General features: G+C 40.3%; 1 protein-coding gene across 2 annotated transcripts in view; it reads left to right on the plus strand.

Annotated features, from left to right (window-relative positions):
- The window catches only part of THSD4 (thrombospondin type 1 domain containing 4), a 2,294,989-nt gene that overhangs the window by 2,248,094 nt on the left and 33,663 nt on the right, over positions 1-13,232 (plus strand). The gene's annotated exons all lie outside the window — the stretch shown is intronic.

Genomic DNA, 13,232 nt, shown 5'->3' on the forward strand with positions numbered 1-13,232 from the left:
GATAAAAAGATGAGTGAACATATTGTCAAAATGTGTAAACTATAGGCAAAGTCAAAAAATAGATCATTTGGTGTTATATGGAATGCAGGATGATGGGTAAGTAAATATTAAAATATTGGAGTACCAACAGCTAGTGCTTTTAATTCTGTGTTGTTGCAGTTGTGAGAAAAGTGGGTGTTTTATTATTGTATACGTCTTGCCTCCCTCTAGTTTTGTATCATAAGTTCTATTGCAGTAGATGCTTGGACAAAACTCACACAGAGACCTCTGGTTACTGTGCTTTGTTATTGACAATTTACCAGTCCACTAACGATGCACAATGTTTTCCCATTCTGTATAAACATACACTTCCGTGTGAATTAAAATTCAAATAAATGCAAATTTTCCTCTACTTTGTGTAGTAATATATTATAGAAATGCATGTAAATGAACTAATGTGCAACCTGCAACTTACTACATTTCCTTGCTCCTTAGAGCCTAATTAGCGATCTTGGCGGAACAGGATACTCCCTCCCAAACGTGGCGGATATCCCATCCACCAAATTACAAGTTCCATAGGATATTTTGGAATTATAATTTGGCGGATGGGATATCTGTCACGTTTGTGACGGAGTAACTCTGTTAGGCAAGATTGTAATCAGTCTCTTAGTTACCAGCTATTAATATTATGTAAACTTTGATTGGCATTCAAAAAGGATGACAGTAGTAATTGAACTTGTTTTATAAGAATGGCAATTAGACACATTGGCAGCCCACATAACACATGGAACAGTGGGAATACAGGCACATCAATAACAATGGTTGCAAGTGGGTGTATTAGACTACTCAAAGATAGAACAATACATCAAACAGTAGAAATATTCATCAATAATCAAACCATAGAATAAATCATCAATACTCATAATAGAAAAACGCTGCACATCTCCGATCCAGAGGGACGGTTTATGGATGTGGACACGCTAAGCATCACATGTGTAGGCATGCAGCACTCCTGTTTCCATAGATCATTATGAGCATTTTACGACCCTGGTTCCAAGTTTTTGATCTGATTCATTAGATCTATTGAATTAGCTGTCAATGCATCTCTTGGTGGAATTTTTTCTAACTATACTCTTGCTTCAGTAAGTTTACATTAGTCCTGATGATGACCCTCAAGCGTCCTGGGATCGATAGGTTGTCGATGGCCATGACAATGTGAACATAAAACAGGATGGACTGTTTGCATTTTGGAACTAGTGTATTGCTCTGACCTCAACTACTTGATATTGTTTCATTATGAAATATTTTGTACACACTGTTCATTACTATTTTCTTTTTTGTGTTGTCTGATTATTTGAACACTTGCATTTTTATTAAAGAATATTAATACATGTTTTCCTATAAACACTCAACACAGGTGCAGCTGTTTTCAATTATGAGTATTGCTAATTTATTTTGCCTTGATTATTGATGATTAATTCTACTGCATGGTGAATTGCACTGTCTTTGAGTAACCTCAATCTTCCACGTGGAACCATAATTTATAAGAAGGCTACAGTCCTAGTAACACAGAGGGCCTGATTCTGATGCGGTTAGAAAAGCATTCCCACCTAGGGCCTGATTCTGATGCGGTTAGGAAGGCCTCCTAATGGCATTTGCTCCTTCCAAATCAGATCGGGAACGTGTCTTCTCGACCCAGAGCCCAATTATGATGCAGTTAAGAACATATGCACCCATTGAAGTCAATGGGAGTCCAACCAAATTGTATCTGGAAGCATCCGGATGCATCGTACTTTGTAGGCCGGACTCTCCCGAGTGGGCTGGAAACCATTTCCAAACCGATTCGGTCAGGAAACTTTCCAACCCGCATCAGAATCAGGCCCGAAATATTTTGGTCTTGGTGGCCTGGAAAGCAAATAACTATATTTTCTTGCTCTCTCACAATGCATGATTGATGTGATGCTTGGTTGATGCATTTTACTGATCTTTGTGTGACTCAATAGTGCCTTCTACATTTACAGTTCTAACCACCTTTGCTGGTTTAATGGAACTGTATATTACTGCAGCAGTTCAACCTTCTACCACTTAACCATTTCCTTTGAGGAACGTATTCAATTCTATATTAACCCACAATGAATGGAAATCTCCAGGTTTAGATTACATAAATATTGAAAAATGAAACTGATAGTTGAAAATCTGTCTTCTTGGTTGTTTTTAACATAACCGTTGTAGCAGAGATGATTCCCTATTTTTGGAAAGTAGTAACTAATTTAAGAAGCAACATTTAATTGAACATAATTTCCCAACTTTCAAGCAAAGATGTGACAAAGTCCTGCTAAATCACATCGAGTCCTGGCAAGTAAACAACAATTTTATTTTCCCTCTGCGGGAAGGCAATAGTTTGGGGATAGGAGGGATAAAGCACTGTTGTAATCTCTTCCTTTTCATTATGGAGCATTTCTGTTTGAAGAAAGCGCTTAACTATGTTACTACTAAAGGCAAGGACCCTACACTAACTATAAAACTCAATAACAAATTTCAGATCAACAATTATGACCTAATCAACTATAGAGGAGGAGTTACTAGGGGGAGTAACCAACTCCTGTTTAGAAGAGACCCACCCGCCTTCATTATAAACATTAATCTGTAATTTTGACACAATGCAGTTATATTAGTCATTCAATTATTGACTTTATACCATTTCTTGCTAATTGCCTTTATTCTTATACATTGGATAATTCTCAGTGGTATCTATTTTTTTTATCAAGAAGAAGAACAGTGTGACTGGTGGTTACTGCATGCAACATCCATCTTCATATCAAGAGTGGTTTGGATACAATACATGTTTTATTATTCCAATGATGTTGGGAATCCCATTATGAAATGATGAAATGTGTCCAACATTCTGCATGGCAGACATCAAAATGAGCAAAAGCGAATAGTATTAAAAAAACTTTTATGTTTAAGAAGTCACAGATAATCTTTTCTGCCACAATGCACTGACTGACAATAAAGCGAAATGACATTTAGGGGACTGTTTTATGGTCTTCTACGGGCGGAAATGACTAGCCTTCTGTTGATTCTTTCAAGCCAAATTAACTGCTTTGCAAACGTCCTGATATTACAAGTTTGACGACTGGTCTGGTTATGGTCCCCGGAATGGAGAAATTAGAGGGGGCAAAACAGAACCTCATTGCCCTTACACATTCTGGAGCTCTGGGCACATGGCCTAGGAATTAAAGACTTTGATAAGGATGGAAAAGGTCTGTTAGCAGTTAAATGTCCTTGCAAATACATACACGAGAAAGGCTGCCCTAGTTAATCGCTGGCAACAGCTAACTTCATAGTTAATTGCAGTTAGAAAACCTACTTTCAACTCAACCATGTCCTTGCCTTAGTTACACATAGAAACAAGATTGGATTTTTTCTTCTTTTAAGCAGATGTTTGCAATACTAACTGGTGGCCGCTTCATTGATGCCATGAATGAATTGATATTTGATGACATCTCTGTACTTTGTGCTATGATGTGTAACTTCGTGTGAGAGGTCACGTACAATGCAGTTCTTAAAGGCATGGTTGAATACCTCGCTATGACTGGAATATTTCACGGGATGTAGGTTTTAAAGCATGAGCACAAGGTCTCTAAAACTTGTTTTTTGGATGAATCTTATGAAGATGGGCCACAGCGGGGTAACATACTTTACAGCTGTCAACGCACTCTTCCTTTCCCTTAGAAGTCGTGCAGCTTTCTATGCTGTACCGAGGAACGTGCGTCTGCAATGAATGGTCTCCACATTCTCTGAAAAACACCAGCTCTGCAGTTTTATACTATACAGAAAGTACCCAAATAAGTCAAATTACATCCTCAGATTCTTTATTTTGCATCCATGTTCGGGTATATCTGGACTTTTTAATTAAACGGTGACCTCAATCAATCATCTCAGAATTTACAGCTGGCGTTTTATACTTTCTTAACATTAACTGTGGGTGGTCATCTATTGAACCTGGAAGATAACTTCCTTTTTCTCCTTACTAATCAAAGCACCGAGCCCACTGATCCCCAGACTTCCCATATGGTGACCATATTGGATAAATACTGCAGCTTAGCAAAACCATATATGCAAGTTTAAACATTACCAATTCCTCGAAGAGAGACTCTAACATCAGCATTGTAGACCAATTATGAAATTACTTCTTATACACACTAACTCAGGCAACCTCCTCGGCTTCCATAATGTAAACAGTGTGCTTCCTCCATTGCACATCCTATTTGACCCATACAATATTATTGGGGCTTAAATGCATGACTTTTAGAATATTTGGCAATCGTAAATTTCATTCTGGTAGGATAATACACGCGCATTTCATCTGCTCAGTCTAGCAGAAAACTGCTCCAGGAGTTTATAGGTCCCTCGACTATAAGATGCATGTTTGGCTCATCTAAAAGCTTTCTGGTTGTTTTACTAGTTTCCTCTTTTTAATATCAATAAGGCATACACGTTTTCAGAGGTTGTTTGTTTAGCTCAATAAATTGAGTTCTCAGCAAATTGATTGATTTTACTTTATAAGTTAATTTTGCTGATTCTTTCCCCGAAATGTTGAGGTTCACGTTTTCTGTTAAAAACATGCCTCTAATTTAAGTTTATTGGGTAGCTTTTCAGATCTCGTTGAATGTGTGGACATTTTCGCAATTAGTTTTGGCAATACTAAGATATGATGAGTAATTCTTGTTCTAACCAAGCCGAGTGAAAGTCTTCCATCTTCTGCAAAGGCTCACATAAGAAAACCAGGAATGGGCACAGAAACTGCTTAGGGCTGTGGCACTCCTCTTGAAAGTTGCAGCTGTGGGATTGTGGTAGGAATACATTAGTGGTAGCAGCTCCTAGTTCTGACTCCGACCTTGGTACCTGTAGCACTGTCTTTGCTATCAATGACCACATTAATTTCAATATATTTAGCTCAGTGGTATTCCTCTAGCCTCTGGGCTTCAAATAAGAAGCGACCGCTCAAATACTAAATATAAAACTGACAAATATAAAACTGTCAAATACACCGTATTTTATTCAACAGTTATTTGTTGTTTTTAATTGTATACAAATAATATCAAAGAAATACGTTTTTTATATAGTGGGTGTTAAAAATATGATTATCTTCTAAAGAACGAAGGTAAAATATTATTTTAAAGCACGCTGTGTTTGTGAGTGTATATTAAGAGGTACCTACAGTGGGCATATATAAAATGCTGTTTGAACCAGAAACACAATGCATCCACCTATATCCACGACCACTGTAGTTATATAGCAATGGAGGACCAATTTATGTGGTAAAATGTGCCACATTCCATGGCAGTACATGTGCAACATTTTGAGACACTTAAACCAGTTCCATAGCCAAGGCTTATTTGCCCTTCACACTAGATAAAGATATGGGTTGCCCATTTGCATGCTTTGACAGTAAACAACTGGTATAGTGTGGAGTGTGCCCATCATATCCGTAGGCCTCAGCACCACTGTGCCAGCTGCATTATTGATAGATATGGCCCTGTTCTTATAACATATTGATAATGTCCGGGCTAAAGTTTAACCTCATTAGTATCAGTTTAACACTTAGCAGCTGGTGACCAGTTAACTTTTGGAAAGGGTAAGGCAATACATGACACCTTGTGTAATAACTTTTGATCTGCTTGAGTTAGACACATAAGGGTCTATTCAAGTCAAAAGTCAAGTCAAAAAGTTTTTATTTGTTTTGGTACTCATCTGAGGACCACAAATTTAAAACAATTTACAAAATATAAAAGTTTTATCTAAGTATTCAATACAGTTTTAAAAAGGATTTAAAAAATTTATAGACATTATAGCAAACCCATTCTTCGGTCGGTTGCTTACAAATTGCAAGTAAGTTATTAATCGTTGTAATGTTGCATTTCTGATATATCGGCTTGAGGTATCTTGCGCGTGCATTTACTACAGTTATATGAGGACAAACAAATAAAGTATGCACAATATCCTGATCACCCCCAAAACAAAGGTTACAAATGGGGGAATCTCCCGGGAACCATTTAGATGTAACAATTGAAACTGGGAGAATGCCTAGACGCAACATAGTAATACACCTTCTAGCTCCATGTGATAGTGAGAGGCCCAGGTATGGCCGTAGTTGTTTATATTCCAGCGACTCTATATACGTTTTGTACGTAGATAATTTACTACAATACTTAAGATCAATATCGTAGCTTAGCCTGGGGATAGAGCATTTCAGGAATAGCTTTAGTTGGGGTTTTGTCCATGATAACAGGATATTTTCAGTCAGGTTCGCTAATTTAAATGCTTCAGACATATTTTTTGAGAAGATCAGATGGCGGGAATCTGTTAAAAATATCTCAGTCTTTAGCAAGAATCTTAGCGATCCTTCCTTGGCGTGCAGAAGATTATACGCCCATCGAATAATATTGGCCATAGCTGTAGCAAATGAGCTTGTCAGAGAGAACTCCAATCTCAGAGCCTGCACAGATGGGTCTATTCATAAAAGTAGCTTGGCCATAAATGTAAGTTTAAGACTGCATTTTCTTTTATACATCTGCCAGGATTTCACCAAGGGATTCCTGGTAAGGGTAGAGGCTTTTACGAGGGCTTTTAAGTGGGTGGATCTCACCAATTAAGGTTTTGATTTGAGGGCCACAAATCTAACCGTTTGTGTGCATTTCTAAAATCAGTACAATCCCTTCTCTCCCTGGAAACAGTCAGAGATTCAATATAGGACAGGGCTAAAGTAACTCCAGTAACATTGCGGGAAGGAGAATGAATCACCGACAAATTATGTCGGTGTGTATTGCATGGGCCTTTTTCTTAAGGGAAAATGTTTTCCTCATACCAAGATACCCTTCCTGGTGATAGTGGACTCTTCAAATCAGCATGAAATAAAAAACTTAAGGGAGATTTTTTTTTTTAAGTGTGCATTGGTAGAGAAGGTGTTACTTTCCATGTGCAGACTTCTCCTCTATGGAGATTTCCACAGTGGGCATAGGAGCACGCTAGAACAGTCACAAAAATATATTCGGGCAGAGACAGAGATCTTTAATGAACTTTTGCATTTCTTATTGGTGAATAGGCCTCATAATGTCTAGAAGTTTCCAGTTGAAATCTGCAAGTTATGTGACAGACAGTGGATTATGTGTCATGTAGAGCAAAACTATTATGTTTACAGAAAACTCAGCGAGCTCAGAATCACATAACTTCATTGGGCCTTCCTAATTCCAAGAATAATTTGTAAATAGGACCATTGTTCTACAGCAATTCGTTTCCCATTCAGCATATTTATGTAATGAAAAACACATTTTGCCATTTGTGGCTTTTGTGACCAATGCTCTTAATTTTATTCAAATCTCACTGGATCATGTTCATCCTTGCAGCAGTAATGGTCTGCTTGGTCTACTGAAATAATCTCTTTGCAAAACACTCTAACGTGGCAACCATGAAACTATTAAGTGTCAGGAAATAGTGGGACAGCTCATCTGTAGCAAGTAAAATTTGATTGCTCATTTGGCTACCAGTAAGAACTGCTGAAATCTCGTTTACAAAGCAAAGCATTGTCATGGCCACAGGTCAAGAAGCTATTCACATCCTACCAGAGGGGACATGCAAGGTCATGCAAGGTCCTTCTCAGTGGCGGCTCCTCGAGGGAGTGCTGCGGGGCGGTGAGGCAGGGCGTTTTCTTGGGGAAAACGGTGTGCGGCAACCTAAGTGATGAAGCCCATATAGAAAATAATATTTATAAAGCAATTACACAGGGGAACAGTTTGGATACCCTCTATAGATCAACTGGAAGAAAACTTTTTGAACTTTTATTAGAGGTATTCCGTGCTAAAATCCCTGCTTCCGTGTTGTATGGTAATGAACTAATTGACTAAGGAAAATGGGGCTTTTTAAATACGACAGAAGGCAACATTTTACAGAGCCTAGCCTCAGTCAACTCTGCTTTTCCCATGGCGGCACAAAGGTTAGAATTTGGTCTGAAAAGTAGCTGGGTACAGGGTCTCGCAGGGATAGTGCGATGGGTTACAAGCCTTGTAAAGGGTGATCCTGGTACACTAAGATCTTTTATCCGGAAAGAATTATTAGGAAGCCTGAATGAGCAGTCATTAATTGTTAAAACTTTTAGAACTGCGGTTGACTTGCTACAACTGGATGAATCCGTACTTTTCAACCTATCGCCATATCAATTAAAGGCCACTTTGAAACAGGCAACCTGGAAATTAAGTTTCACCATGGATAGGGAATCCCGTATTTTAAAGAGAGGCGCCCACCCGGCTATTGACTCCTGTGTGATAAACAAAGTACAGGCTTATATCACTTGGAACCTGCCCCATGGCGTGCGCCGCTTTTGGTTATTATTGAGGCAGGGTATACTCCCTCTAAACAACGTATTATCTAAATGGTATGGTTCTTCTCCAGTTTGTAATTTGTGCAATAATTTTATCCAGGATGTCAATCATGTGCTATTTATCTGCCCCGCCCTTTTATTGTATCGGCGTAAATGGATGAGGCCAATCTCTTTACAATTATCTATTCTTTCTGCCTCTGCACTAACAGATTCTATTTATGAACCTCCAAATGAAATGTTTTGTCATAGGATTTTTAAAATTTGTAAGTGTTTTTTAGATATGTATTAAAACATTTATATGGAGGTTATGATCATTAAATTTGGTTTTATCTGATGATTTATAACAGTCAGTGTATTTGTATAACGTATTTAAATGTTTTGTAATTGTAGAATTACATTTTATGTGTATCTCTTTGGAATTCCAAGATCATAAATAAATAAAACTTGAAACAGAGTCCTAAAGCCAGCAAAAATGAGACCGGCAAAAATCGGAGGGGTGAAGGCAAAACGTTTGGTAGCAAGTACCTAAGGCTGACAGGTCTAAAATGTATTACATAATATGGGTATTTAGTAGGGGTGGGCGTCACTCGTGTAATTCGGTGTAGTGTAATCATGCAGAATTACCCAGGTATTGTGCGAGATTATGCAAGATTAGTAATTCTGGGGAGACACACTCTAAAGCGCCGCCACCGCCGAGAGTCACGCAGGGCAAAAACAAGCTTTCCAGACCTTGCCGCCACCGCCAAGAGTCACAGAGACACCGGACTCCGCGCCGCCGCTCCGGGGGACTACAGCTCCCGGCAGGCCTCGCGGCGGCGCGTCTACAGTGACGGGAGACACGCCAGAGAGCGCCAACGCGGAGGATAAAGCCACCAGAACCCCCGCGTCGCGATTAACCTTCAAGTAAGTCTTGCTCGCACAAGACCCTATTCACATTTTCATTTGTGTGTCATCTCAATATTATTAACAGTCTAAGCTATGTCTAAAAAACTTGTTGGAGTACAGCAAAACAAGATTAATAATTACCTTGTTCAGACTGTTCAGAAAATTAATATGCAAAGGAGGGAGTCACTGGGGCTCAGCCTATCTCCTGATTTGCTTTGCCCGTCCCCATCTACATCTGTTACTACTTTGTCTGATGAAATTATAATGCAGGATGCTCACAGTGCAGCCTCCATTGTTGATATCATATCCCAAGTTATACCTGGAACTCCGGAGATTGCAACCCCGGCTTCTGAGGGCTTGCCCGTCGAAGTCAATACAGATAACGACATTGATAACGACCTTGAGCAAGATACACAGTCACAGGTCTCCACCCTAGACCAATCTCCCATAGGACATGCTGGTAGACCTAAACGACGATGTACAAAGAATCCTCCAAAGCGGGTTGGGTTACGCTCAGGGACAAAACGGAAGAGGGCAACCACCCCAAAACGTAAACAAGTGATTCATGTTGAGGATCATCCTATCTGCTCCTCTGAGGAAGCTCTATTTGATAAAATTGCTGATCTTATTGAGATTAAAATCAACACTATTGTCAAACCTCTCATATCCAAGATTGACAAACTGCAAGCAGAGGTTAAGAAGCTGGGCGCCCTCCAAAACACAGTTGCAAGTGGCATTGAAAAAATAACCACGATAGTTACTCATCCGGGTAATAATTCTAGAGGAGCTGAAGCAGGAAGCGATATGGGTGCTGGAGATGGAATAGAACTGCTCGGGGAGAACCCACCGCAACCAACTTTAACTGTTATAAATGAGGGTCCCATACCAGCATGTTCTTCAACAGATCCAATTCCTTTGGTTAACATTCCCCCTGCACAAATACAAGCACAAGCTCAAACTTATTCTACGGATCCCTTGCAATTAATTGTCGAGGCCACACCCGTGGTCTTGGTCCTCGCAAATGTCCCCCCGTTGGAAGGGGGCATAGCGGAAAGTTCTAATTCACTCTGCAGCAAAGCCCTACATTGGTTAACTAGTAATATGCGGCTAGCACCAGGGGGAAAGCATCATCTTGCAAGTGTAAATAAATCTGCATCCAGGGTTCCTTGGCTGGGAAATCGGCCCAAAAAATTTAAAGGGGACTGTGTGGCGGTGAGCTTTTCAAATCCAGACGTTCTTCCCAATATTCTTGCAAACATCTTCCCTCCCCAACGAAGAAGAGGCACTGTGGTCCCCCTTACCTTGAAATTCTTTTACGGGGAACAGCAGAACGTATCCTTCCCAAGGACCCCTGCCCCAGGGTGGGATACCAACTGGGATTCTCACTTCAGATGGGGTCAAGATTTAAGGAACAACGCGTCAGTTCACCGTCATCAACCTCTAATGTTTAACCCCGTTACACAGCCATTAGAACTTTTTAACCGCTTTGCGCCACTTTCTTTTATGGACCAAAACGATTGACTTTTGCCAGGCCGAGACAATGATGTGGAGGGACCACAGCCTGCTCCTGGTCCGTCAGCTCACTTTCCTGCAGGCGCTAGGGTCTGCAGAATTATGAGCTGGAACATCGCCGGGCTTAGAGCTAAACTTAAAGACAAGAACTGGTTAGACATAATCAGGAACTACAATATTCTTGCTTTCCAGGAAACTTGGGAAACATCAGATTGTTTGGCCTTAGATGGCTATTCTCATTTTTATGTACCTGCTGATCCCAGCAAAGCAGGAAGAGCAAGGGGAGGGTTGGCTGTATATATTTCACTTGATGTCCAAGGAAAACCCAGGTACATTAAGTCTAAATCTAAAAACTGTTTAATGGTTGAATTGACCTCATCAAACTCCCATCCTATTTTACTTGTAAATTTTTATAATTCCCCAGCCAGTCAATTTCCTACCGAGCATTTAGTATCCTTAGAGGATCTCTTATCCATCTATACTGCGAACAGTTCTCATGGGCATGAGGTGATCCTCATGGGAGATTTTAACATTCACCCTTGCCAGGCGGGTTGTCAAAGGGAACCAGAGGAATCTTTTTTATACTCCCCCACGCCGCACTTTGAACACACACCTAGTGGTGAGGCTCTGGAATTGCTCTTGGCTACCTTCAACCTTCATGAATCATGTACCTGTTCCAACGATCCGAGGTTGCCGACATACGAGGGCAAGGATCGAGGCGCAATTATAGATTATATTTTCATATCTTTTAGAGTTCTGCTAGAAGTACTTGCCTTTAAAGTAAAAACTTCTGTTTTTAGTGATCACAATCCTGTGATTTTAGAGGTTTTAGCTCAGGGAGTCTTGGGAAATAGGAAGTCGGACACATTGTGTGCAACAGACCTTGTGTTGAGAGATCAAAATCGGAGGCTGAAATGGGACCAAGTTACTCCAATAACTTTTTTACAAGAAACACTGGCCAAGGTCGAAGGAGAAGTTGCCATTTGTTTAGACAATAAAAACCCTAGCGCTACTATGGTTGAGGCCTTCAGTGTTATCTGTCATCAAGTCAAAACAGATCTGACTGTAAAGGCAAAGTCCAATAAGCCAAACGGCCCCAAATGGTTTGATACAAACTGTTCCAAGGCCCATTCAACTCTACTTAAAGCCTTAAAGAACAAACCTAGAGACAGAGTGTTGATAGCGTCACTAAGGAAACAATACAACCTAGCTATCAGAAAGAGGAAATCTGAGATAAAAGACGAAGCCTGGAATAATTTGTTACTGCCTGAGACACAGAAAGACAGTGCTAAATTTTGGGCAGTAATAAATCACCCATATTTTGTGGGATTAGATAATCAAAGAGCTGACTGCATTATCCCAGATGAACAGTGGGTGACACATTTTAGTAATATTTATAGTCACATTAATACAACTACAGAATGTGTATTACCTCTTTCTCAATCGTCAAATCACATCTCTCCTTTCACCCAGGAGGAGGTGAAAAAAGCAATTAACGATACACTCTGCAAAAAGGCACCAGGACCAGATGGGGTCCCGGCAGACTTCGTTAAGAGCGCTCCTGAATTTAGTTCAAAGATTCTAACTAATATTTTCAATGCTACAAGGGAATTTACCTTTCCCTCTAGCTGGGCAGACTCGACCATAGTGCCAATTTTTAAGAAAGGACAGAGGACAGATTCGGCCTGTTATAGGCCAATTTCCCTTATTGACTCGAGTGTAAAAATTTTGGGGAGAGTCCTCTTAGGTAGACTGACCCTGATTTTAGAAAGTAAGGGCATTTTATCCAATGCACAATATGGCTTTAGAGCCAAAAGAGGAACTTTAGATCAGTGCCTTAACTTAGAATTAATTTTAAATAAATACATGATCGCCAAGGAGGGGTCATTATACATGGCCTTCATGGACCTCTCATCAGCTTTTGACCTGGTTAACAGGGCAAAGCTGTGGAGGATCCTCCTGGCCATGGGCCTTGACCCCCCTTTGGTTGTATACCTGGCTGAGCTACACAAGGACCTTATGACCTCAGTCAGAGTAACTAGGGAAGGAAGATGCACTTGTCACTTTAAGTCAGAGAGGGGGGTTAGGCAAGGGTGTATACTTGCCCCCCTCCTCTTTACTTTATACATCAATGACCTTGAGGCAGTAATGATAACATCCCATAGTGACATTCCGCGTGCAGGTGAGACAAAGATACCTGTACTCCTGTACGCGGACGATGCCGTCCTTTTGGCACGCTCCGGAGTTGCGCTAAATAAACTTCTTGCATCTTTTGGAGCTTTTATGTCATCACTGGACATGAAAATTAATACAGATAAATCACATGTAATGATTGCTGGAGCCGCAGGCAGGAAAAGAAAGTCGCTAACATTTTTCTGTGCGGGGAAGGAGGTCAAGAGAGTCCCTTCTTTTCCATATTTAGGAGTGACTTTTGACGAAAGGGGCACTTGGGGCCCCCAGCTTTTGGCCAAAAGCA

The sequence above is a fragment of the Lissotriton vulgaris genome, chromosome 2_1 (genome assembly GCF_964263255.1).
Source record: "Lissotriton vulgaris chromosome 2_1, aLisVul1.2, whole genome shotgun sequence".
Taxonomy (NCBI): Eukaryota; Metazoa; Chordata; class Amphibia; order Caudata; family Salamandridae; genus Lissotriton; species Lissotriton vulgaris.